The sequence below is a fragment of the Grammomys surdaster genome, unplaced genomic scaffold (genome assembly GCF_004785775.1).
Source record: "Grammomys surdaster isolate TR1022 unplaced genomic scaffold, NIH_TR_1.0 150, whole genome shotgun sequence".
NCBI lineage: Eukaryota > Metazoa > Chordata > Mammalia > Rodentia > Muridae > Grammomys > Grammomys surdaster.
The window spans coordinates 4,375,209-4,403,014 of NW_021604608.1; the positions used below are offsets into that span (position 1 = coordinate 4,375,209).

Genomic DNA, 27,806 nt, shown 5'->3' on the forward strand with positions numbered 1-27,806 from the left:
TTGCTATCTTTCATCTTTGTTTTTGAATTCTGATAGATAATGTGAATGTTAACTGAAGGCATATGGCTATGTACTCTAAAATTTGAATAGGTGAGTGCTTTTAAATTAAGAAATGCAAAAGTTAGTCTTTTTTTTTTCCCCCCCCCCCCGTGGAACCTGCAAGGAATTCTTGTCCTTGCTGGACAACTTCCTAATTGTACATATGTGTCAAGCAAGAGATGTAGTGCCTTGGAGAGGTTCATCTTTAGGTTCCTCTGAGATACTGACTTTATAATACCTAAGTTATCCGTAATTTGGTCCCATCTGACAATTCTACAACACTAGCCCTGTTTTGAATGAAGTCTATGTCACCACTCTGAAGCATTGCCTGGGTAGCTTTTTCTGTAAAGCTTACAGGAGAACAGGTTTTAGGCACTGAGGACTATGTTAAAATTACTGAGTCCTGTGACTGCAACGTGAAATCAACAATAGACAGTCTGTAAATGAGTGAACAAAGCTGCATTTCAATGAAATTAACTAAGATTAATTAAAATAGGCAACCAGCCGACTGAACATTCTTAGCATTGCATGCACAGAACAGTGTTTAAGATGCAGAAGTGAAAATATGGAGAAAAAGAGAGGGCAGGAAAATTCCAGATGTGCTATATCCTCTGGCCTTCTGAAAACTCTGGAGATAATTCTACTCCTCAAAGAAAACAAATTGAAAAGTAAGCTATTTCTCTTTTTTCTTACATGAGGGTACCTGATTAGCTCCTGTTCCTCAGTTTTTGTTTGTATTTGTGCTGAGCTTAAAAACTGAGAACAGTCAATCAAGAATGAAGGATGAAGGTATTGTCTAGAGAGCTGGAAAATATATCAATATTACAGTTGGTGTACTTTGCTTTTGAACAACTGGGTTCTGCAAAGGTTTGCTTGGTAAGAGTCTATTATTGACACTTTCGTGATAATATTCTAACATTAAGCTTTTTTAAAAGATGTAACTAAGAAATATTTTCTCAAAGTTGACTCCAGCATGCTTGATACTGGTCAAGAAGTGAATTTCAATGAACTTTCCATGAAAACATTCTTAGCCTGCTTTGAGGAATCCAAAAAAAACCCCCCAAAAACAACAACAACAACAACAACCAAAACAATAAAAAAAAATCCAACCCTGCAAAAGAGATTGCTGCCTCACGCTTAACATTTTAGTAGAGTTTCTGAGCTTATAATGTACAAACATTGTTTAAAACTATTTGTAAGCTTATTGGTTTAGAAAACATTTTTGGGAATGACAATATTTAATTAGTAGATCAAGGAATCCATATAAGCATTATAGATCTGACAGAAGATATTTTGATGTAAAGCTACACAATTCTTAATTTTAGAAATAATCAAATAGAAACAAATAGTCCAATTATGGTGTTCAGATTTTGTAATAGATGAAAATTTAAGAGAATCATCTTAAGTTGGGCGTGCCAGCTAATTCCTTCAACTTCAACAAGTTTGAAGTCTTTCAACTTCAGCACTCAGGAGACAAAGGCAGACAGATATCTGAGATCAGAGCCAACCCTGTCTACAGAGAGAGTTTCAGGACAGCCAGAGCTCACAGAAATTATACCTGTTGCAAAAGATCTGTGAAAACAAAACCCCCTTGAAAGATTCCAAAGCAGGTCAAGAAGATGTGGTTGAAACCTCAGTTGTTTTTTCCACAATAAACAGTATAATAGATGCAAATTATATCTTTCAAGAACCACCTACCTCTGTGTTATCTGTTGCTTAACCTATATCAGTGGATACCATACATGTAGGTGATGTGTTTCAGAGTTAGTACTAGTTCTCATTTAGTAGGAAGTGAAGAAGCTCACTGGGGCTCTCACTTTAGAAGGGATTGATGCTGTCATGGGAACTAGGTAGCTCCTGTAATGGCAGGACATAATATCTATATCTAATCTATATAGATATGAGCTGTTTGTTTTATTATTTCTTGTCCCATATGTGACCTTTTCTTCATGTGCTCTGACCATGGTGCTGTCTGCAATGCATCTATGTAGCTAAAGGAGTCCTCAGAAGAGAGATATTGGAGTCAACTCTTTCACTTTTGGTTTTCAGCCTCCAAAATTGTAGCTAAGTAGAACTGTTTTCACAAAGACTCTAGCCCCTAACATCGAGGGTTTTATAGTGACAATAGAAAGTGGACTGACACACACAGCCTCTCAGGGAAAAGGAAAGGGACTGAAACCAGATGTCAGGATACCAAACTCTTTTCTGCACTGTCTTCCAACTTGGTAATATCTATTATTACCTGTTTCTCATGAGATATTTCCTTTAAAGACAAGTGTTCAACTGTTAATGACAATAAATGACAATAAATAAAATAAGCTACTGAGAAGCACACTGCTTTCTTCTTTTAAGACTTTTATATTTGCTAAAAGCAGATTTTATCATACCAAATGAGAACACCATTTTCCTTTCTCCTCAGCTCCTCTCTGATATCCCTCAAGAGGCCTAAAACATTTGTTTATGGTACATTTTACAGGTGATATTCAATAAAAGAACAGAACCCAGCACCCCTCAAACGTTTCTGCTCATGAGGAATAACCATCCAGGTCAGGTTTTGAGCATCATTAATAAGAAAAATTTTAAAAGTCAGCCAAGATGTATTTATTAAGAAATTGGCTCTCTGGGGACAAAAGGAAACCTTTACTAAATGTTCATTTTCTACTGTCTCTTGGCCTTAAGAGCACATGCCTTGTTCTAGTTCTTCAAGTGAAATTTAGATTTTTCTCAAACTTTAAAACTGAATCTCTTAAAGAGGAATGGAGTCAAAAGGAAGCAATGAAAAGCCAGATGGAGCATTAATGTAAAACACAGAGGAACCCAAGGATGTTAGCCCTGAGCTATGAAAGGTATGGTAAGTGCTTAATGCAAATTTACTAAGTGAATACATTATTGAAGTCACTATTACGGAATCCTATACTGAGCTCCTCTATAAAAAAAAAAGGGATTTTGAAATGAACACCATATGGCTTAAACACTGGACCAACACAGACTTACATAACAATTTTCAAAAAGTGCTAGAGAAATAAGCAGGTGTTTTGCTTGCCTGAAAATCACTCACAGTGGAAAATATTGATATGTATTTATTGTGTGCAAGTGCTGAAGAAAACTGTATATGGTCTCGCTGGCAAAATCAAGTGGGCTCATGTTAAAAATAAATCCTGTCTGTATGGCAAACACTATAAACACATACTTACATGATAAACAAATGTAGTTCCATTTAGCTTTCTTGTAATTACTATTTTAAATATTTGCAAAAGGATTCTCTCTCTCTCTCTCTCTCTCTCTCTCTCTCTCTCTCTCTCTCTCTGCCCGCTTCCCCGTGTGTGCGTTTGTGTGTGCCTGTGTGTTACTTTAAATGTGAAGCCTGACTAGTTGGCAGAGGGGAAAGGAGAGACAGTTTTCACAAGTTCCCAGTAGGATCCATTCTGGCTCACTCCCCTAACTGGAATTCTGACACAGTATAGAAACAAAGGGAAACGCATATTGTCCTGAAGCTTCATCAGAAACATCATTTATACTTGTTTACAGTTCAGTGTTCAAAACAAACCAGCCTGAAGGGATTAGCTGTCTGAAAAGAAGCAATTTGCCTCTTTAATGACACAAGCTGTATTGAGAATGTTCCCTCAGTTCCATGTACTGTTTGAATTTTGTTTCCATTTTCAAATGCAGGGTACACAAGACTAGAATGGCCTTTAGCTCCAGTCAAAATTTCTAACGACCAAAATTCAAGGGAGCCCTGTTCTTTTCCCTGAGCAGGCTTTCCAGTATTTTCCAAGGTTGAGTGAGGTCTAGGTTTCTGGGGACAGCCCGAGTAATTCCCAGTGGAACTGATGGGTTTCCGTTTTCATGCACTAACAGCAGGGCCCATTAATTTTCAAGACACAGTATAAACCCCATCTGGGATCCAAAGTGTTTGTAGAGATTACATATCAGGGAAAGGGTTACTGAATGAATTAAAAGTAAATGTCACTTTCTCAAACTCAGGCTGGTAAACACAGCTTGGGGAAATATTTCTTTTTGCCTGAGCGACAGCGATTGAAGGAAGGCAATATGGTGCTTTCGGACTGAATTAGGGCTGAACAATGTTATATGACTGGTCGGCTGGTTTGGACCCACAGGGTTTAGTTCACTAGGTGGTTCTTTCTCACTCTGTCCATTTGTGGAGCCCAAAGGCAGTCTGCAGTGTAAGAAACACACACAGCACTTTATAGCCCTACAAGATCAATAGGACAGCCCAGTTAAGGGCCCAAAGCAATTTCCTTCCATTCTCTTCAACTAGCAATTACATTTGCTGCTAATGGCCATGGGTCTGAGCCGGCAGTTACTGAAAGTTCCTTGGCTTCAGTGTTTTATGTGAGGGAATCAAGCCTTGTTTCTTATCTAAATTGCCATTCCATTCTTGTTTTTGTCTTGAATGCACTAGAGAACTGTCGTCACTTGCTCACTCTTGATTTTGACAGAAAGGATAGTTCAGATGAACCAAGACGGTTACCGAAATACTGAAGTAAATTTTATGACACATCTCTAATTGGTTAAAGTACAAAGTACAGCTGTTGATCATGTAATGATAATGTGTAGCAGCAGCAGTGACAAACAGTAACTATTGTGCGTGTGCCAGCCCTACAGTGCCAATGAAATTTACAACCAACCAACCCCACATTCCTTTGAGCCCAGCACACTTCCATTGGTGGAGATGTCTACCTCTGGAAAAGTAGAAAGTTTACAATCCAGGACCCAAAAGCATCACAAGTGAGAGGCCAACCAACAAGGGAAAACTTGCAGAAAATGAAAAACAAAGTGAAAATTAGTGTACTTTTCAGTAAAATATGGTGGGGAAACCAGGGAATACTGCCCAGATCTTTTTGGGCCCATGTTATCAAGACTGGTACCCATGTTACCTTTTTAAGCATTTGCTTTATCTAAAGGTCTTCCTGACTGCTGTGACCGACTCACCTCTGCCCCAACCCCCTCCTTGAATTTTGTTAGTTTCTGAATCAAGAGTTAGAAGACCAGAGGTTCTGGACAGTTGATTGCCTACTGCATCTTAGAGCTGTACGGATTAATTAGGTGAGAAAGGCTTAAAGCTAAACTTTCTGGCTTAAAGCTGTGTCAAAAAAAAAGTCTGAAGTGAGTTAACTCCTTTCTGCAGATTAGCCTGGGCTAGGGACACTGAAAAACTTCTTTACTTAGCTTCCTTCCCCATCATTTCTAGCTCCACTTCCTTCACGCTGTTCCCTCCCTTCTGCTGGGAGACTGTCTTTAATAAGTCACTTGCTTGGGAATTCTTGAGAGTCTTTCTTGAGAGTCTGCTTAGGACATAGTGTACTATATATCATCTATGAAAAATCTATAACACATGCTATATTTTTGTACATATACAGTGTATTTAACCTGTACAACAGTTTTCATAGAAAATTTTATGTCACCAACCTGCTCAATTTCATGGAATGGTGAGAGAGTAGAAGCATGTGCCTCTTCTAGGAAAGGGAGAAGAAAAAGAAATATGATAGATAATGAATATATAAAGTGATACCAAAAATTAACATGTATCACTCTACAGCACAGAAAGGAGGCTATAGTTTGCATTTCATGTTTATGAAGAACAAGAAAAACTGAAATCTGCAAATTCAAAGAAGTGTATTTCTTTATAGGAGCTGAAAATGTTTACAGATTGTATATATGGTGCAATTCACTACACCACACCCTAGAAATATTATAATCATTTTGTGCTAAGTATAGACAATAATTGGATTTAAATGTATAGAATATAATACTGTCTCATTCTCAGATAAAAACAACAGCACACATATGTGTGCCTCTTGAATCCACAGCTTGACCTTCCTGATTTTAAAAATTATTTTATTTTATTTACATTCCAAATGTTGCCCCCCTTCCCAGTCCCCCCCCCCAGAGACCTTCACCTCATCTCCCCTCCCCCAGCCTTTCACTCATTACATTTATACTCAGAACAGGCAGGGACACACAGGCCAAAGATGCTGCTTAGAAAATATTACACTTACAGAGAGTGGTCCACTGCTAAGTAGCCATGTACAAATGCTGAATTCTTACCAAACAAAAAAAATTGTCATTTTAAGAAGGCAAAGGTAAACATATTTCACATTCTGTATTCACTGAGGAATAATAGATTAAGCATAAAATGGTTCTTACTCTTGACCTTGGAAGCAAAAGAAGTTTTAAAAAATGTTGTATGAGTCATCCTGTGCACATTTTTGAAATATAGTTCTTGTATTTGAAGTAGCTTGACTTGCTGTAACACGGTCTTCACTAGAGACAAATCTTTGCAAACAGTAAATCAATAAAATCACCCTTTGTGCCCACTGAGGAAGCTAGGAAGCTTGACAGCAAATGACAAAGGTCTAACAAACCTTCAGCTAAGGGTTTTTTTTTTTTATAGCGAATTAGTGCAAATTAAAGGCCTCAAATGGAGAGAATTATTGTTAGCTGTTAGCATGATCCTTCTCATTAGTAACTTCCACTGGGCTTCCATTACACAGTTAGCTTTATAAAGTAGCCCTGAAAAAAAAAAAAGAACCCTTTTCTCAACTTTCTTAATAAAATATTACTTTCCAATTGCCATTGCATTTGCCCCAAAGATTCCATTCTCTTTTGATTTAACTTTATTAGCTTTGAGGCTTGGGGATTCATGTATGTCATGGGCTCAGGGTGTTTATAATCCACACTAGAATCATTGCCAACAGTCCCATAGGGCCATCACTTTAACAGTTTTCCTGGACCTTCCAGGGTAGATAGATAAACAAGGCCTACTTCCCTACCTTATTTGTATTGAAGAACATTATCAGCAGCTAGTAACGATGAAGGGGATAGAATTAAGGTCTGGGTAGCATTGCACACAGTATCTCAAATGGAGATAGACTTTCAGAAAACAGAGTGATCTTGTTAAGGCTATTTCAAAGTCCAGTATACAAAAGCTCATATACATTCATGTATGTATAGATGATGATGGAGACTTCAAAGTGCAATATCACAAATTACATGAAGTTATCCTCAAATGGTATTTATTTTTTAATGTAAAAGTTGTCTTTAGATGGTGAGTGCAATTTTAATTTTGAAACTGATCCTATATTGTAAAAAATAAAAATAAAAAAAATTACAGCTAAGACAAGACAAATCAATTCTTTACATTCTTTGATCTTTTTAGCTTATATTTTTCAAGTTGTAGCCCCAGGGAACTCTTTAAAGAAGCTTCTACTGCAAAGTTTTGTAGTGAAGCTTTCTAGTCATATATATGGCTATCTGTAAATATAAATAATTCCAACATGATATGCAGATATCACACAGGATATAGAGACAGATGACTCTCAGTTAATGGCACATATACGTATGTATGGCATGTATGTGTATGTATGCATATAATAGCATTTTTTATAAATCTGCTCTTTGGCATGTATACTTCATGAACATCTAGTCCACCATGGAGAATTACAAATAATTATATGGACTTTCTTCCTACTCTCTTGTTGTCTGAATTATTCTATTAAAAGTTTCTCAAGCACCCTCATACACAAAATTATAAGGTCATATTTAACTCTACTAGTATCAAATTAAAATAATTGTACTTTAATTATGGCACAAGTGAGAGGCAAGGCTTCTCTTAAATAATCTGCTCAGAGATCATAATCTCTGCATCTGGGGAATACACAAATATAATGTCTTCTATGTACCCACCCCATAAATAAAGCAATTCAGATTTGTCAGCCAACTCTTTGATGAAATCTGTATGGAATAGAAGTGCTTAGTCAGCAACATTATTCCCTCATGTCTGCCCTCATGTCTGCCTACTTGTTTGAAATAGAAGAAACAAAAGCATTGGTAAACCGTGGGTCCTGAGAAAGGTGCAGTGAAATAAATGTTTTCTTTGTGTTTGGATCATTAAATAAGAGTTCTGGGGAACACAAATGTATTACGACAATGGAGAATTTATGGAGTAGGCAGATTGGTCTGTTCTTGTTCAGTATGTGAGTAGTCTAGTGCTTTGAGTACCTGGCGGAAAGTATGTAAGTTGTCTACTGCTTTGAGTACCTGGGGGAACATATAGTCTATTTCTCTATTTTACTACATTGTATAGAATATTTAGCAGTCAGTAACTGGAAGTGCTGATAGGCACCAGGAGAGTGATACACTCAAGGAAGAAAGTTCTACTACTCTTTTGTCATGTCCATACTCCTGCAATGTGGGACTAGATTATTAATTACTTAATTTCGTTGAAATGAGACAAATGAATCATGATACTGATATGTGCTGGTTAGGGGTCTGCTCTATTTTCTATTTATGTCTTAAAAATACACTGAAGAAGTCCCCAGAGCCAATGGTGCCCTATAAAGTCCTCATTTTTTCCAAATTACTTTTAATTATTAAAGCAATTATTCTTATTGTGTGTGCACTTTTATGCATGTTTGTGTGTATGCTGTGTGTGATATTCACTATGTATGTATGTATGCCTCCGTGGCATGCATGTGGAGGTCAGAGAATGACTTTTAGGAGTCAGTTTTTTTCTTCCACTGTGGGTTAGGGGGACCGGACTCAATTCTTCAAGGGACTGGACTCAAGTCTTCAAGCTTAAAGGGCAAGTACATTTACCCAGTGAGTGAGCAATCCTGCTGCTGGCCTAGAATTTTTATTTTCACATACATAATATAAAATATTATCAAATATGATAAAAATATTATCAAAAATGAACCCTCAGGTACTAAGAATTGTGCCAATTGTTTGTGAAAAGTACTTCAATAAAAACTTGTGTGTGTGTGAAGAAATGGAGGCACAAAAACTGACTTGGAGAAACACTTCGAATTCATGGGACACAGAAATGGAATATTTTAAATGATGCTTAGCTAACTAGAGATTGCCGAGGTCAGAGATACTTGTTTTGCTACAACTTATATTCAGGAGTGTCATCATGATACAGCCTTCTGTTTTCAGTGAGGTTGCATGAGACAATGTACATGGAAGTGACTTGTGACAGGTTATGTCATTAATTAGGAGATGTTTTGGCACTTTCCATAGATGAAGATGAAAAATTTTTAATTTTGTATGCATTTTTGAAATAGTGTCTGATTTTTACTTCATGCTTCTTTATGAACAAGAGTCTATAGATCATCCTTTAAGGAAAATGAAACTCTATATTTTAGTGTTATAAACTATTGAATTCTAGATTCATCTGATAGAAAACAAGCATCTCTACCTCTGTGATGGCTTCCAGATGCCCAAGACACCTGTGCGCTCAGTGTCCATGTCCATTTTCATTTGGACCTATTCAAACAGTATCTTCTTACTCTACCCCATGCCTCTCACAGCCCTCTAGAACATCCTGGCTTTGCCTTTTGTGCCTTGTTTTCTTCCCATGCATAAATCTTGTGATGCCCTCTTATTTATGATTGCCCTTCTACTTGTGTGTCGGCTTTGACTCTTCATCAGTGGGAAGCATTTTCTGGTGAATCCAGTCACTATTGATCTTACAATCCAATAGGATTATTCATTATTCTCCCCTGAACTCCAATTGTTTCTGCTACATAAATAACTGCCATAGAAATAATGATACTATCTAATATAATTATCATTTCTTAAGGAAAAATAAAGCCGAAAAATTTTCTTGCTAGATCTGAATTATAAAAGAATATATTTCAAAATAATATACTGATCATTTGTCTGTCCATCCATCCATCCATCCATCCATCCATCTGTCTAGTCTGTATATATGTAAAAGTAAAACAGAATAACTGTGTGGCTGTATATACTTCACGACAAAAAGCATACGGAGACAATCACTATTACTGAAGGTAATATTCTGTAAAGTAAACCTTAAACTGATTGATTTTGCCTTCACTGAATCTATACAAATGAAAGGTTGGGGTACTAAACACTTTGTTAAATGATCAAAATAGAAAGTATAGTGTAATTGTTTATGTTTTCACATCCTAATTAACAGACACACAATTATTTACTAATACCACAACTGTGATTCCTAGCACTATCAACCATGTCTGAAAGAAGCTTACCGAATACAACTCCATCCTCTCTAAGGCATGCTATAGCTTCTTGCTAGGAGGAAACTCTGACAACACTTTTGTATTGAATCTAAAGATCATTTTAAAGAGTGAAATTAACAAATAAAACATAAAATTAAGAAAAAATTTGAGCAAAACAAATGGTGTTAAAGATACTCATCTGTAATTGGAAAAGCTAAGCAACACTGGCAAGTGCATCACCTTGTCTGATCATCCCTAGGAATGTTTATATTGGGCAAGCTTTCTATGTACCACTTTGTTCATGGCTGCAAATGGCTTCCTAAGCATCATGAATGTTAGATTTGAAGCAACAATATGCTTTCACAAGTAACCAAATGTACGTATGGGATCTGTGAATAATAAGGGCAACAGCTTATACAGAAAGGAGAGAAAGGGTGTTTTGTTATGTAAATTATTTGGATACCTTTGGATTGCTGTTATTATAGAAGGATTACATTAGTTCTCAGAAAGGCTGATTTAAAAAAAAAAGTTTAAGCCAGAAACATTAGCTGTGCTGTACATATTTCAAAATCAGAGAGAGAAAATTCTTCTCCTCTAGCTTACTGGTATTTTCCTTTCTCTGTTTGATGACATGGAAAATGTCAGGCACCCAATCAAGTCTAGATGCGCATATGGCTTCTGCAACTTACAGTCATGACTTGATCATCAAGACACAGAAGATAATAATTCCATTTTCCTTATTTGTGTGAAGTCCTTTAGTGTGAATTGTCTATTAGCACACACTCTCACTACTGAAATGCCTTGGAAGTCCCTTGGAAGTAATGTGAGTGTTTTCCCTGTGCTTCTCAAACATTCCTGGCATAGGTATTTGCCTGATATCCTATTCAAACACAGAAAGATACAAATTTCTGGGATAATGTGTAGGATAGCTCAGTGTATTCTACTTCAAGCATGCTCTATACTGCTGAGGCTGTGGGTTCTTGGACACACTTTGAACAGCAAAATTGCACCTTATTAAAAATAATTCATCCTTCACATATCAAAAGTTCTGTTTTAGTCAAAGTATTTCCTTCTTCCATTTTCTACAAGCATTTATTTGCAGACCAAAGTTCATTCCAAGTAAAATTGGACTCAGGCAACAGAAATGGAGAATCATAGCAAAAACTGCTGCTAATTCTCTTCGTTCCCTATGCAACATTCTTTTTGATCCTGCTGAGGATAAGTGATATCTAAGTTTAGATGAAGGGCATATCTAATAACTATTCTTAACACACCTGACATAAAGTAGATGCTCTCAAGTGCATATTTTAATTCATAGAGTAATAGAATTGTGGGAAAATGGGCAGAGAAATTTCAAGTAGAAAAAAACGAACAAAGTATTACAACATAATTTTCATTTCAAATTGAAATGGTATCTATAACTTATTATATGGTTTTCATGTGCTAGATATACTATTGCCCAAGTAGTAAAAAACCCCAGAAATGAATAATTATAGGAGTAATTAGTTAAGGGTTCCTGCCTTTGTGGCTGTAAGATACTGATTTCCTTTTGAGTTTTTAAACGGTAAATCTTTAAACAGGAAAGTCAGACTTTTTGACATGCTCTGGTAGGCAAAGTACTTAATGAGACTTTTCATGAGGGTAGAACATTTGCAGTCCCCCTTTTAGACATACTTGTGGTAGCTGAAATTCTATACACAGTGAGAAATGTTTTCTTTCACACTGATATTTTGAGTGCACTGTAAAAAAGATAGCAGGGCACAACATTATCTAACTTTCAGGAGGAAAGCATTGCTGTTCTCTGTGCTGTGAAGAAGTAAGGGACTCTGGGATAGAAGGTGACTGGGATGAGATGATGGATCCAAAGCATATCTGGTTCTGTGAGACACCAGTGTCTTGGGTGTCTTGAGAAGGGGATGAAACCCTGTAGGCTGTTGAGCATTTCTATTTTGCTGAAGCTTATTATGAAATATTGATCTTTTTCCTCTCCTCAGCTTTTGCCCTGTCTCTGAAGATACCAGTTCTTTTATGTTTTGACATTTCTGTTTTGAGTTTCTTCAAACTCAGTGGTAAACAAGCAAGAAGAAGGAAGATCAGCCTTTTAAATAAGGTCAGGAAATATTCTATTTGAAACAGAAGAAATCTTTTCGAGGGAGAAAGGTAGATGGAAGCAGAGTGCATTACTAACTAATTTATTAAAGACAGTAATGTCTCTATATTTTACTTTCACTTTCAGCCTGTTCTATGAGGCACACTCCCTTCTGTTACTTACACCATGGACACAAAAAAGAAAGAAACATGACTGATGTCACAGATGTCTTTCAACTCTGATAACTCTTACCACCAAGATGTAACGGGTTTCTTGGAGATCATGTCTACAGGAATAGTTATTATAAACTAACAATTCTCACTGAATTTGAGTATCCTTTTTATGACAGGCATTTTGATAAATCATGTACACATATAATTTATGTATCTTACAACAATGTCACCAAGGGCACCATTATTCTTTTTGACACATGATGAAATTGCTCCTAGAAGAAGCTAACAGCAAGTTACTTGTCTCAAAAATAGCATGCATGGAAGCCAAGGTGTGTTTGTTTGTTTGTTTGTTTTTGTTTGTTTTGTTTTTATGGCAGGGTGAGGTTGGGGAGGAGCTCCATATAGGTATCTTGATCATCAATGCCAGTAAATTACCTAAAAATATCACACCTGGTAAAAGTTTCAAAGTGCCAGACCTTTTGTTTTCAACCTGTCGTTTTGTCAATCTCATTTTACCAACCAAAATGATGGCCATTATTATTCTCAGCTATCAAATGATGAGCAGCTTATATTACTTTTATCATTCATTTACTATAAGTGCAGCCTGCATAGTCTGCCTTTCAAATTCTTTTTTAACAGTTAATTTTTTATTATTGTACTTTGTCATTTGTCTTTAAAGCTTCCTTAACTGTTTCTTTTAACTAGTACCTTTTTACACTGTACAATGTAAAGCATCAGTGACAATGTGAAAACACATTGACATTGACAGTTCTAATACATCTTGGAGCAACATTTCCTGACACTTTCCCTGTGTATCCCATCTCAGAAGTCATTCTGTAAACTTCTGCCCAACGTGATGGCTTCTGTGTTGTCGTAATTAGCTGTATTAGTCAGATTAAGTGATTTTTCTCCTTTCTGAAAATAATCAAGCTTTCTCTCTTGGTGGGATAGCAGAACAATGACATTTTCTTCATTTCAGCTTAGTTTGATGATGTTACTCAATGCAATGTAATTATGAAACTCAAAAATAAAGAAGGAGGAGAGATGAAAAGGGCTCTGAATTGTCTTTGCCTGAACCTGACACACACCACCTTTATCTTGCACTTCATTGAACAGAACTGCAATCAGATGATCTTAAATAATTCCAAACATAAATGCCTGGATATATGAAAGTATTTTCTTTACTGCTACCCCTCTCCTACTTACCAGATAATCCTTTTATATGGTGATAGAGTTTGTTTTATTTGCCAAATTAACAAAATAAAATAGTATAATATCTGAAATATATTAGGCACTATATATGTAGCTTTTGAGTGAAGAAAAACTCAAGATAAAATTTAGGTGGTTCCACAATTTTTGATAATTATTTCACTGAGAAGTGACCTGTGTGTCTCTTATAATCTATCCTAATATAAGATGATAGACCTATAAAAAATGACATGTGTTTAAGAAATCAGCAGTTTTTAATATCTTCTCAGTGCATTCTCACGCAGACAAACAGTTTAATCTCAAAGCAGCCAGTTGTAAGGGAGTATAGCCAACTATTTAGAGTAGAAGAACCGAGTAGGGGAAAAAAGAAAAGAGGTAAGAAGGAGGTACGGTAGAGGGGAAAGAAGAGAGAAAGGGAGAAAGAAAGGGGACAGAGAACTGGATAAATTTAACTAATAGCAAAAGTTAAGAATAGGGTTTAAAATGTGCGCTTAATAGATGGAAACCATGTGTAAACAGTATGCCCTCTTGGAAAGTTATTCCTATTCTTTGTGTCTTATTTCCTCTCCTGAAGTGGAAGATAAGGAGTCCAGAATGAGGGCCCCAAGTGTGACTAGATGTTAAGGAGACCAAAGACAGAATCAATGTATAGGAGTAATTAAAATTCTTGATGCTCTGACAAGATGTACTCCCAAAGAGTTGTTCATGAAACACACACACACACACTATATATATATATATATATATATATATATATATATATATATATATATGTATATTCCCTCAAATGCCGTAGCTCCCAGCATTGCTGTCTAAATGAATGTTGCCTATTTGAGACTGCTATCTCTCACATCAGGAATGCAGTTTCTCCCCTCAGAATTGTATTTATTTCCATGCATTAGCTCTTCTGCCAATCTGGAAGCATCCATATTTTATTCAGGTTTGTTCCTCTGTGAGGCTCAGCTCTTAGGCTTTGCTGCTTTACATACCTAAAACAAACATGTCATTTTTCTTTCACATATTTTCACATCTATGCCCTCTTCTAAGACAGACCTTTGTGAGCCAACTCACAGTTTAAAAGAGAATCCATTTAAACTCTGATAGAGAAGTACAGTGAGTGACAAGCCCAGCAGCAGAAAGGAACTAAGAGAAATAGTTTTTCTAGTAGAACTTGATACATATTTCAGTGTAAATTTGGGCATACATTTGCTTTTATTATTAATAACTTAAAGAACACTCTAAAGCAATAGTTATGCTTCCCTGATTACATTACTATCAGTCACTAGACACTGGACAAAAAGAATAAGATTATAGAGGTAAATGGAACTCCTTGCATTGAATCTTAAAAGACATGGATGGATAGATTCTATTCAAATATTACTTATATAACTTTTTTCATAATAAATAGTGTGATCATTCTCAGACTAACAGTGAGAACAAATCTGCTTATCACTGGACTTTCAAATGTTCTTGATCTTGAAAACAACAAATCTCAAAATAGCAAAATCAGAGTTGTGTACCTATGGCATTCGAGAGTGTGTGGTATATGAGCAAAGACACCTGGAAGACTTAGACTGTCGTAGCTTCAGGATGTGTTAAATGAAAACTGCACAGGTTTGAGAAAGGTACACATCACTCCTTTACAAGATGGAGTAAGTTTAGGCTTTATGGTGCATGCAAGTTCCAAATAGTCTGGCTTCATGTCAGAATGTCTTTTCAAAATTGTGGAAGCCCAAGGATCATGAGATGGCTTCAAATGTAAAGGTGCTATGCAGGTGACACGCCCACCACACACCCAATATACAATAGTAACGAATATAAACAAATCAAATCAATTCAGATCTGAGATCTAATGTACTCCTTGAAATAGCTTCACAAGGGAATTTTATAAATCACTTGTTGGGATGTAAATTACACAAATCACTATGGATGTAAATGCAGATGGAACCACAGAGAAGTTTGCACGTCCATATCTACTTAGGGACTATTCACAAGATCCAAGTGATAGAATAAATATAAATGGTCATGAACATATAAACAGATAGAAAACACATAGTGTATACAGTCAAAATGGAATGGGGCTCAGTATAAATAATGAAAGATTATTTACATGAAAACAGTATCAACATATTAAATAAAATAAGACACAGAGAGACACATTCTCCATTATCTTTAATATTTAGAACATACATTATATAGATAGGTAATAGTCATGGATTTATCCATTCATACTTACATGCATGAAAGGAGAAGGGAAACTGTGAAAAGGAAGAATTAGCTGGAGTGGGGAACAGAACAGAGTGAAGAATGACTGAGTGGCTACAGCTTAGGACATGATATATAGAAACCAAAGCGTCGTTTTGAAACCTATCATTTTGAATAATACAGTGAGTTTTTAACCTGATTTTTTACTAAATCCCTCACCTTATTTTCCGCTTCAATTTTCCTTGTTCCTACTCTGAAATATTCAATTTCCATCATGTCCTACCTGCCTGTGAGCTCTACATTTTTAGATACATTGTGTCATTGTTATGTAATGGTTTGTAATTGAGACTTTTGCTAAGACCCTTTTCAGAGAAATTTCATTTTTTTCATCTTAACCTTTAGGTCTTAAACAATTTAATCTAGAACATGTACACACAGCCAAAATGTCAATAGAATTGTTTTCTAAGAACCTAACCAGAACTTCTTGACTTATTATGGAAAAATATGTGTAAGGGCTCCTGGGTTTAGGGTCAATGACTATCTTCAAATGCTCAAACAAAGAAGTGACTTATTGTATTTGAGGGGTTCTGGGCTTCTATACCATTGCACTTATACTCATAAAGATTGTATTAAATAGTTACACTTAGCTTCGATTCTAAGTAAATAGGATGAAGGTCAGTAAGAGAATGATTACATTGTTTCACATCCAGACAATGGAATATTAGCCAACACTAAATACTGACCTAATAGGCCATAGAGAGCTCTAGAACATCTATCTCTATGTGGCTTCATTCCATATAGTTCTTAGTAGACATGTTTATGAATAGACCCCACAGTGTTTAGTTTCAACTCCATAACAAAGCCCAGTGGTTTTCAATTAAGGACATATAAGAAAGGAGGGGCTTTGTAGAGCACTGAACATAATCCGTATGATGTAAATACTGGTATAGTTCATTAAACATTTATTATGAGTCACTGATCATACAAAGGCATGGGAAGACCTTCACACTCTCTATGGACACGGGGGTGCATTGTACTAGTGAAAACCATCAAGTGTTAGCAGATTAAACTGATTGATAGAATTATTGTTGTAGACAGTTGTGTATGTATAGAAGAATACATGAGAAGTTTCTATGTTTTTCTGTCAGTCTAAAATTGCTCTAAACTGATGGGAGTCTTAAGAAGAACAAAGAGCACAAAATCAAAGACAAACATGGAACAAGCTTTCATTGCTATGGAGTCAGTGACTGAAAGTTAGCAAACTTTTGTCTAGGGCCTATATCTCAGTAGTCATTTTCCTTCACCATCTTGAAACAAATGTGAATTATTAGGTGTGCAAAGATGATATTTTATAATTTTTATAGCTTATCATTACAAAAATCCATCACTTAAAAATTCCTTCTCTGCATTATTTCAGGTCATTATAATTCCAAGTTATCTATCTCTGTGATGATGCCTTTCTTTCTAGAGCCATGTGCTATCTCTACCACATACAGGACATTCCATATTATACTGGTCCAAGGTTCTCTTTAATGCTGGTATTATATCCAAAGTCTCTGTATATTTACCCTCTTCCTGAATTATTCAGTTGTTTACTCACTTATGCACCTTGCAGGCAATTAGCTTTTACCATGCCCTATTATGTTATGAGATCATGAAATAAGACTCTTTCTACCTTTCTACATCTTACTTTATATGCATGTAATACACATGGGTGAACAAAGTTGTTAGTTTGGACCACTGAGAGATGAAACCCACAAAGACTTTTGTTCCAGTTTTGCTTGCTTGGTTTTTAACTAACAATTTTATGGACAACGACTGTGTCTCCTCAGTATTCATATTCCAAAGCTTTAACCACAAATAGGTGGATCTGAGATGATTATTAGACTATTGGGTTTAAATGAAGTCATGAGGTAGAAACCCCATATTAGGATTAGTGGTCTCATAAAAAGAAGTCTATCAGAGTCTGCTAACTTGTGGGAGCTTGGTTAGAACACATGCAGTACAGTGCAAAATGGCAAATGCAGAAATAATTACTTTTCCAAAGAAGATAAGAAGAAAGAAGACTGGAAGCCGTTCCTAAAAGAGATATAGCTGAAATACAGCATGCTGAAGAATTTCTTATCAAACTAGAATCCAAAGTGGCCCAATTGAACACTTCTCAGTGGCTGTTGTTACTAAAGACTTTTAATAAGTTAAATATAAGGACAACACACATTTATTCCTTGTGGTTTAAATTCTCTAAAGAGGGAGATTGGGGACTATATCAGGACAGGTTTCATTAATCTTGACAAGCCCTCTAACCTCTCATCCTATGAGGTAGTCAATTGGTTCTGACAAATACTTCGGGCATAGAAGGCAGGCCACAGTGGACCACCAGAGCCAAAAGTGACTGGTTGTTTGTGTCCATTGAACTAGCCACCCGTTTGATGAAATCACAATAAAGTACAGGCAAAGAGTAAGTGATGCTTAGTGCTATTGAAGGGGGTACTTAGCATTCTAGGACCCTAGGAACTTTGACAAATGCCTAGTCTCAGCAAACCCCTTTATTATTTAGTAAAGAGGCAGCTACGAGTGAGGACTATCTATGAGCACAAAATGACAGAATATGATCCTGAAATATCAGGAATCTTTTGGGTAAGCTGTGAAGCTGACACCTACATTTGGACACTGTGCGTACACCTTGCTGGGAGTTGGTGGTCGAATGCAGAAACTTCGGAGGGTGCGTTCTGGAGTCATGAATGAAAAGAATCACATGGTGACAATGAATTATGTACTTGATCCTCAATGGCTATATGATAACCGTACGTATGAGAGTTATTTGAGACATGTTGTTTACCTGTTGGAAGAGCTGTTGACATCCTATAAATGTGTAGTGATAAAAGATAGTATGATGAACGCAATCTGCTAGGGGGACAAGATCATGCTTCTAAGTATTCTCTGATATGAGGATGACATTGAAGTCAACCAGGAGATGTGGTCATTACCACCAAGAGGGAAGCCACCTGCATAGTTATTGCATCAATGACCACAGCCCTAATTTCTATGTGTGACCCTGGTATAGTAACCAAGATAAAGAGGGTGATTATGGAGAGATACACTTATCCTTGCAAGTGGGGTTTATGTCTAAAGGCAAGCCAGAAGAAGATTATGATCAAGTAGAGCCTTCTGGAAAAGAGTTGCAAACCCTCAGACAACACCCCTGCCACCAGGAAAAAGGATTACATTGACTATGGTGATTCTAGCAAGAAAGCACTTGTTACTGAAGTGGTACAAGTCCCTCAGTTAGATGCAGAAGCAGTGAAAATCATAAAATGGAATAGGGAGAGTAAGAGTGAAAGTGAAGAGACGCCTCCAGGAGTTCCCCAGTTGGAAGAGGAGGAGGAGGAGGAGGAGGAGGAGGAGGAGGAGGAGGAAGAGGAGGAGGAGGAGGAGGAGGAGGAGGAGAAGGAGGAGGAGAAAAAGCCAAAAAGCAAGCTAGCAAGTGGGGGCCAGGTTGGAGATGAGGACAGCAACGCCACCAAAAAAGAAAAAAAAAAAGGAAAAAGTAAGTGGTGAAAGAGATGTCTGAATAGTAAAAGCCACTTCTTGAATCATTATGTTCACCTGGGAGGAGAAATGAAAGCCTTACTGAAAAAACTTTTTGTTTAGGGAATAGAACAGAAGTCCCAAACAGAATAGAGTTCTGGTACACTTTGCATGCTACTTGTGACCTCAGTGGTTAGTTAGTGTGGTCATCTCACCCTGTCCTGTCCTGTTTTAAGGATATGAGAGATAAAAGCAGGTATTTTTTGCCACCAACTCCTCTGTTTGCTTGAGTGGAGAAGCCACACCTTTAGATATGGCACTGGCCTAGTAACTGTCTGCAGGTGTTTATTAATGACCACTTTAAACAGTGCCAAAGATAGTCTTTTCCTAGTCTGATTTTTAAAAATGTACAAACTATATCTGTTAAGTAAGATGGTCCAGAACTTGTGAGTAAAAAGAAGAATGTAACTGAACCATGTTCACTGGCGAAGTCTTATCTCCAGGGTCCTACAAGGACTACTCGATTGATTCTGCTATTAAATATATGGTATCACTTTGCTGCCTGGTGGTGTCCATGGTGTTTAGGCTAGTACTCTATGCATTGTTGGGTACAAAAAGATTTATCCAATCCATCTGACTCTTTTGTTGTGAAAGCCAAATCATTCCTAAACCTTCCTGTTTTAATGTTTGTTTTCCTTTAAAGAATGGAATTGTTCATTGTTGGCAGAATGTAATTTGTAGCTTTTAAAAAGTATTTGTTAGATTTACAAATTGATAATAATCTTGGACTGTCAGAGCAAAAATAAAAATATTTTTATGAAAATCTGGGGATCATTTTTTAAAAAAAGATCTCTCTTTCTCTCCTCTCCAATTCTAAGTCTTTCCCTTCTGTTTCTGCCTTATAAAATATATCTATCTCTGTCTTATGAAGACAGTACTCAGCAAAGCCTAGCCATATTATTGCACAATCTCAGATCTCTGAGCATCCATAACTCTAAGAAACAACTATCTATTTCTTAGTCTAGCCTAATCTAATGTGTTTGTTATTATTATACCAACCAGTTATGATTAAGGTAAAAAATGACCTAATATAAACATGACAAAATTTTGGAAATATTTGTTGTTTTTCTACTAAGTTTCATGTGCAATTGGTACCAAAAATAACAATGAGAGTTTCCTGCATTTCACAAAGTGCATATTATAACTACTTTGACCATCTGCGGAAACCCAGATAAATGTCATTGATAATTTTTAACTATATGTCTATGTTGTCCATGCAGAATTGTCTCAGTGACTCAAAGAATGCAGGTAGTTCCACCAGAAAGAAGTATAATAACTTTATTTTTGGCATTTATTTTAGGAAGCACTTGCAATTCCTTTTTGTAGATCATCATCCATTAAGATATCCTTTGTTAGGATAAAAATGCTGCCACAACCATTATAATTTTTTTTTAAAAAAAATCCTTCTTAGCACAATACTTTAAATCATTTGACTACTTCAAAAATTTTCCCAACAAGTGAACATGGACTTAAATCCATTTTTTCATAAAAGCAGAGATTTGTCATTGTTTCTGGTAACCATACTCAGAATGACTCAAATAATACCGTCTCCATTTGAAAGTGTGTTTTTCTGTAAGGTTGAAAGTTTCCTCAAATGTCTCAAAAAGTAACTCATAGCACAGTGCTTATCTTAGAAAGGAGAACTATATATTTTATTAGCTCCCTAGGCTGCTGTTTCATGGAAAATGTCTCACTACTGACTAATGTATGGCAATCTATTGTATGAGAAGCCCTGGATAAGAAAAACAGTATTAATAAAAATACATGAAGGCATCCAATGTGGAGGTTATCATGACTGGCACATATTAAGTATCAGTATTTTGATAAAATGTATATTTAAAAAGTTTCACATTGTCTCTCAAATAATTGAGAAGGACCTAAAGAATATCGAGTGGCACTTGCCATTGAAGCTCACCACATACATTTTAAATAGGTTTAAAATGGAACAGAGATGCTCACAGCCAACCATTGGACTGAGCACGGGGTCCCCAGTGGAGGAGTTAGAGAAAGAACTAAAGGAGGTGAAGGGCTTTGCAAACCCATAGGGAGAACAAAAATATCAACCAACTAGACCCCCCCAGAGCTCCCAGGGAGTAAATCACCAACCAAAGAGTACACATGGAGGGACCCATAGCTTCAGCTGCACATATAGCAGAGGATGGCCTTGTTGGGCATCGCTGGGAGGAGAGTCCCTTGGTCCTTCGAAGGCTCAATGCCCCAGTGTAGGGGAATGCCAGGGTGAGGAGTTGGGAGTAGGTGGGTGGTGGAACACCCTCATAGAAGCAGGGGGATGGGGATGGGATAGGGAGATTGCTGGGGGGGGAGTACCAGGAAATGGGATAACATTTGAAATGTAAATAAAGAAAATATCTAATTTTTTAAAATAGGTAAAAATAGAACAGATAAGAAAAGCATGCAGGGGATTCCATCAGGAGTACAGAGGGAGTCCTGAGATTGGGCAAATGAACAGCAGTGTTGAAGGCTAATAATGGACTTATGGCTTCACAGCTCACACAAGAAGTTGCTTAGGATTAGAAGCAAGGAGAAATTATCCACTGTATTAAATGCGGATGCCAGATATCTGGAGAAAATGATCAGAAAGTAAGACCTATGAAAATATGACTAATCTGCAAAAATAAATAAAACCTACTCATTTGTTTTTCTTTGAGGCCCTCTCTTTCATTACAAATCCTTTTTTATTACATATCTTTTATCATAATTTTTAGAGAATAAAACAAGTTAAGGTGCTGACTAGGGTTTGTGGAATAGAGAATTGACCAAAATCTGGTTCTTGTTCTTCAAAACTCATTTTATCCTTATCTTTCAATATAACATAAATTTATTTAATTAAATATGTTCAATGAAGTTTTTGAGGTCCTAGCTATTTTTCTTTTGGGGAAGATGCGTAATTACAGTGATTGAGAATTTAAAAGACCATTACAGTTCTCTCATTCATATGACTGTAGCTTCTCTAGTTGTATCTTAGAAGTCTCCATGTTCTGTTTGCTATTGTGGCTGCCTGAATAAATTTTTGCAGCAAGAGAAGGGTGTACTCTGTGAAGCCTCAGATAACAACTCTGACTTGCACATGTGTATCAGCTGATTAGTAATAGGCTAAGTCATTCAGATTTATAGTACATTATGAATGAATAATAGACTGTGAAGGATTTTCCTGTGGGTTTATTGCGGCAAAACTCAGGATTGTAGTATCCCTACAAAATTAAGGCTATAAATTACTGTATTATTTTGAGAGGAAATGTTGACATAGTACAGAATGATAAAAAAGTAGCTCTGCTAAGGTATATAAGGCCATTAGAGTCCTCAACTAAAGAAAATATCTGCTGCAGGGTTCAGCATCTTACAAATATTTCTGCAGGTTTTAAAGTACAGAGTAAAGCTAGACAGAGATTCTTGTCCAATAACAGCACTACCTTCTCCTCCTTTATATAAGGGGTGTAAAGAATATTATGGTTAGTGTCTGCTTAAAGAATATCTATGAACAAGAATGATTTAGCATCATGGAGACTCTATCTTGTTTTCTGTCTTGGGAAATGTCTAGGGAAAGACTGATTTGGAGTAGATTGTAGAGCCAATGGGATGAAGTCAACTTCTAGAAGCATTGCTTCATCAAACTGTACTCACTAGTTCACAAACATTTGTTTGGACTCTATAAGAATACTTCCATTTGTGTTTGTCGCTGTGAAAATGTGGTACATTTACACAATGGAATACTATTAATAGTCAGCTATTAAAAACAGTGACTTCATGAAATTCTCAGGCAAATGGATAGAACTTGAAAATATCATTCTGAATGAGGTAACTCAGTCACAAAAGAACATACATGATATGCACTCACTGATGAGTAGATATTAGCCCGAAAGTGAGGAATACCCAAGATACAGTTCACAGACCATACAAAGTTCAAGAAGGAGTACCAAAGTGTGGATGCTTCAGTGCTTCTTAGAAGGGGGAACAAAGTACTCACAGGAGGAGATATAGAAACAAAGTGTGGAGTAGACACTGAAGGAAAGGCCATCCAGAGACAGCCTCACCTGGGGATTCATCCCATGTACAGTTGCCAAACCCAGACACAATTGTGGATGCCAAGAAGCGCATGATATGGCTGTCTTCTGAGAGGCTCTGCCAGAGCTTGACAAATACAGAGATTGATGCTTGCAGCCAACCATTGGACTGAGCACTGGGTCCACATGGAGAAGTTGTAGAGGGACTGAAGGAGCTGAGGGGGTTTGCAGCCCTGTAGGGGGATCTACAGTGTCAACAGGCCAGACACTCCCCCTACCCCAGAGCTCCTGGGGACTGGACCACCAACCAGAGTACACATGGAGGGACCCATGGCTCTGGCTGCTTATGTGGCAGAGGATAGTCTTATTGGACATCAATGGGAGGAAAAGCTATTGGTCCTGTGGGGGTTCAATGCCTCGGTGTATGGAAATGCCAGGGCAAGAAGGCAGGAGTGGGTGGGTGGGTGGGAGAGCACTCTCATAAAGGCAGGGGAGAGGGATGGGATAAGGAGTTTCCCAAGGGAGGGGAGACCTGGAGAGGGGTTAACATTTGAAATGTAAATTAAAAAAATCCATTAAAAGAAAAAAAAAAAGAATTTTCTTCCTCTTGCAGACACAATTAAAAGTCAGAGTGTCTCACAAAAAGTAGGGAGACATATGGTAACAGCAAATTTGCACCAAGATAACAAGACTATTAAAAGATAAGCATGTCTTTAAGATGATTGAATGGAATGTCTTGTAACACTTTTTCCCAGGAGGGTAAATTACATTTCTAAAGGAATGACAGTGCTTGTGGAAGATGTTAAACTACAAGTAGATGAATGGCCAAAACCTCTCCATCTTCATCCATTTAGAGAAAGGCATTTTGTAGTCAAGGATTGGTGTTTCACATGAATACTAATACTAAGTAAATGGCCATTTGAAGTATGTTCAGTGCTTTCAATGTCATGTGCCACAAGACTCTGTTATCAAGAATTGTTAAAGAAGAAAACATTTACTAACTTTGTCTCCTCTTATTTGGAGAAAAATTTGATATACATATATTAACTTTTACTACGTATTCATGCTTGCTCTACTATTCAATATCAATACAAAATGTTAATATGATACATATGCAGGATATTTAGTTCTCCATTGCAGAAAGTAAGAGCAAGTTGGTGATATAGCCTCAACAAGATTGGTAAGAACAAAAGAATGGAGAATCAATAGGACACAAGGAGACTAGGTACAGAGATGAACTTACACAGATGTTCTTCACTACAACACTATATTGTCTTGTAATCCATGGTAAATTTAATACATGGCAAGTAAAAAATCCATTAACATATCTGACCCATGGGGCAAACATCAAGGTTTAGCTATCCTGTATGCTGCTATAGAAGGTAAATTATTTCCCTCTGTGATTACTTAACTGAACAGAACCTATGGCTTATTACCATTATTCTACTACCTGAGAGGGTGATATAAGATATTGTTACTCTGGAAAAAGATCAAATTTTGAAAACTGAAGCAGAGTTTCTGGTGATTGTTTATAGATTTCACCTTACTATGGAATCAATGAAGTTGAACCACTATAAAATAGGGATCATATCCAGGCTATTAACTACTCCAATGCTTTGTTCCCCTTGAAATATAAGGAGAACTAATTTTTAATTTTATTTGGTGTGTGTGTCCTTTCAAATTCATGTTTTGAAGCCCTCCAATCCATCACCTTCATTACCTCAAAATATGTTAATATTTAGTGAAAAATTGTAAATGTGTATAATTAAGTTATACAAAATGTCTGTAGGTTAAGCCCTTACCCAACAGTTAGCATTCTTATAAGATGAAGGTATTATGCCACAAGCACCATAAATAAGGAAATTATCTGCTCTGCACATGGAAGGGACTCCAATATTTGAAAGCCAAGAACATCCTGTGGAGACATGAATACTGTTGACATCTCAGTTTTGGACTTTCTGTTTCCATAAGTGTAAGAAAATAAATTTTTCTCTGTTAAGCCACCCAGTCAAGAAAATATGGACACTAAACAATCTATTCTAACTCATTCAAGTCAATTATTTAACCATTATTGCATATTTATATAGTGACATATCTTTTGCTACTTAGATGGCAAATAAGATTAGTCATTCCAGTTCTTAAGTGAAATTTAAAATAACAGAAAAGGAATATTTTATTTCATTATGTATTGGTTAATCATATGGTACATGGCACAATAAAATATTTTCCATTAAATATGGGTTGGTCTTTGCCTCCAAATTTTATCTTGAAGTCTAAGCCAGTCCCTAGTGTTGATGGCTCAGAGAGGCTTTCGACAATTGGATAAACCTGCACAAGTCTTCTTTACTCAGGCTACTGATTCCAAAGTTGATCTTATTCAGAACTATCTTCACAAATATATTGACCTAATTCAGAGCACTTTGCATGTTAGTCAAGTTTATTCTTATAAATAAGTATCCTAACTGCTGTTGTCATATGAAGAGTCAATTTAGACAAGGCAGACAAGTGGATAGGGTAGTTGGGAAGACCTGGAGATCATAGATAATGAATGCCTGGAGCTTTTAGAAGGTGGGAAAGGGTGGAAGAATAAGTTCTCCTTCATAGCCTTCAGAAGACACAATTAAAACCATATGTTATCAAACTCTGTTCACATGGACCAACAGGTAGATATATTATTCTGTTAAGACAAGACAACATAATATTCCAGGCTGAACTTAAACCTTAACTCAGGAGTGTGGAACTGACCCTTGCCTCTTATCATTTGAATTTAAGGGAGTAAGCCAATCCAGTAGTTCACTGGGTCCTTCCTTGACCTTCCTTTATACATGTTTACTTGTGAGCTTTTCTTTCAATCCACATTTCTCAAGTATCTTGAGCCACCTTCTTGAGTCATATCATAAAGACAGTGATAAATACCACTGACCAGGCTAGTTGATGAGAATTCAGATTTCAACATAACACCATTCTAGGAAGATATCAGACAGTGATCTCACTCAGTTTTATTTTCACGAATAATAATAATGATATGCTTACCCCTCACCTTTTTAAACTTTTAAACATTCATATCAACATCTCCATGTTAGACAACTGTAATTGAATAAAAACTTGGAAATACTCAATTCTTATGCTGCTTAATTTTTTATTTCCCTTTCAAGGATTGCTACTAAAACAGTGATTTTTCTCCCTTGTCTTGCTAATCTGACAATTTCTTCCTGACAGCCTCTCATCAGGGGGATTTATTATCACACTGCTGCTTTACTCATTCAGTACAAACATTTCAAGGCTGAAATTAGAAACACTGACAAGAAATGTAGTCTTAGTTAATGATTTATGCTTCTGCTTTGGAAAATGAAATGTCTGTTACATATATTGTACTGAAGAGTGACTTCCAAACTTTCTGTTGAAGCTCTCAGAAGAAATGCTTTATGATTATTGCTCAATAAAACTGTTGCTCTGGCATTTTGATTCTCTTCACCCACCAAAAAAGAAAAGACTATAAAAATATATTACAACTATTAATTGTATATGGATAAGAATCTGGCAAGCAGGATTTAGCTTCTCAGGGTTTGTCACTGGCTCTGTGGTCTGGCTGAGAGTCCATCTTATGCTATAGGTTTCTGATTGCTATTGTATTTACTTCTGTTGTTATTTGAATAAAACTATCCAGAGAGAGACTTGAAAAGAAAGGGACTGACGTTGAAGCACAAGTACTCAGTAATTGTTTGCTGATGTTATTGACTACTGCCCAGTTACTCCTCATTGGTCCTGGAAGGGAGGGCAGAGAGATGAAGAAACCTATTTTCTCCTGAGCTAGAACCACCTGTGCTGTGAAGTACAAAGAAGACAGAATAGTTGGAAGTATTTTGAAAAGTAATAAACCTTGAGTAAATATAACAGTATTTTGTCAGTAAAGGTATTAGCCATTTAGTTCCAATTTGTAGGATAGCTTTTCTTTGGAATATCAAAATAGTTTAAAATTATTTTTAAACAATAGAATTTTATTAACTCCTTGAGAAGATCAGATAATATATTTTCCTACCTCATCCTGCAATTCCTCCAAGATCCACCTTCTCTTTATAACTTCCATCGATCTTGAGGTAGTTTCTGGTCTTCTGGAACCTAAAGTCTCTTAGCATCCCTCTCTTGAGAGTTTCCTGACTTTTGCTATAGAGGTTGTGTTGTAAATGCATTAATTGTGAGTGGGCACCCCATGATCAGTGTAATTTTACAGTTTTAACTTAAGAATCTTATATGCATACTTGTTCTTAGGCTAAGTGCTCAGTTGCACATTTGCTCATGTGTGCTGCAAACACCTCCAAGTGCTCACTTTGTTCTTGACACTTCTCAGCTTATTAACCTGCAAACATTTCTTATTTCTCAAGAACAGTATCTCTCTTTTTTTATTTCTGCCTTTAATGCCAACCTTGTTGTTGTTGTTTGTTTGTTTTTGTTATGTGATTCTTCAGTACTGTTTTAT

General features: G+C 36.5%; 1 protein-coding gene and 1 pseudogene across 4 annotated transcripts in view; one reads left to right on the forward strand and one right to left on the reverse strand.

Moving 5' to 3' along the window:
• Window positions 1-27,806, reverse strand: part of Kcnip4 (potassium voltage-gated channel interacting protein 4) — a 1,067,998-nt gene that overhangs the window by 235,126 nt on the left and 805,066 nt on the right. The window lies entirely within an intron of this gene.
• On the forward strand, window positions 17,734-19,277 carry LOC114619478 (annotated as a pseudogene).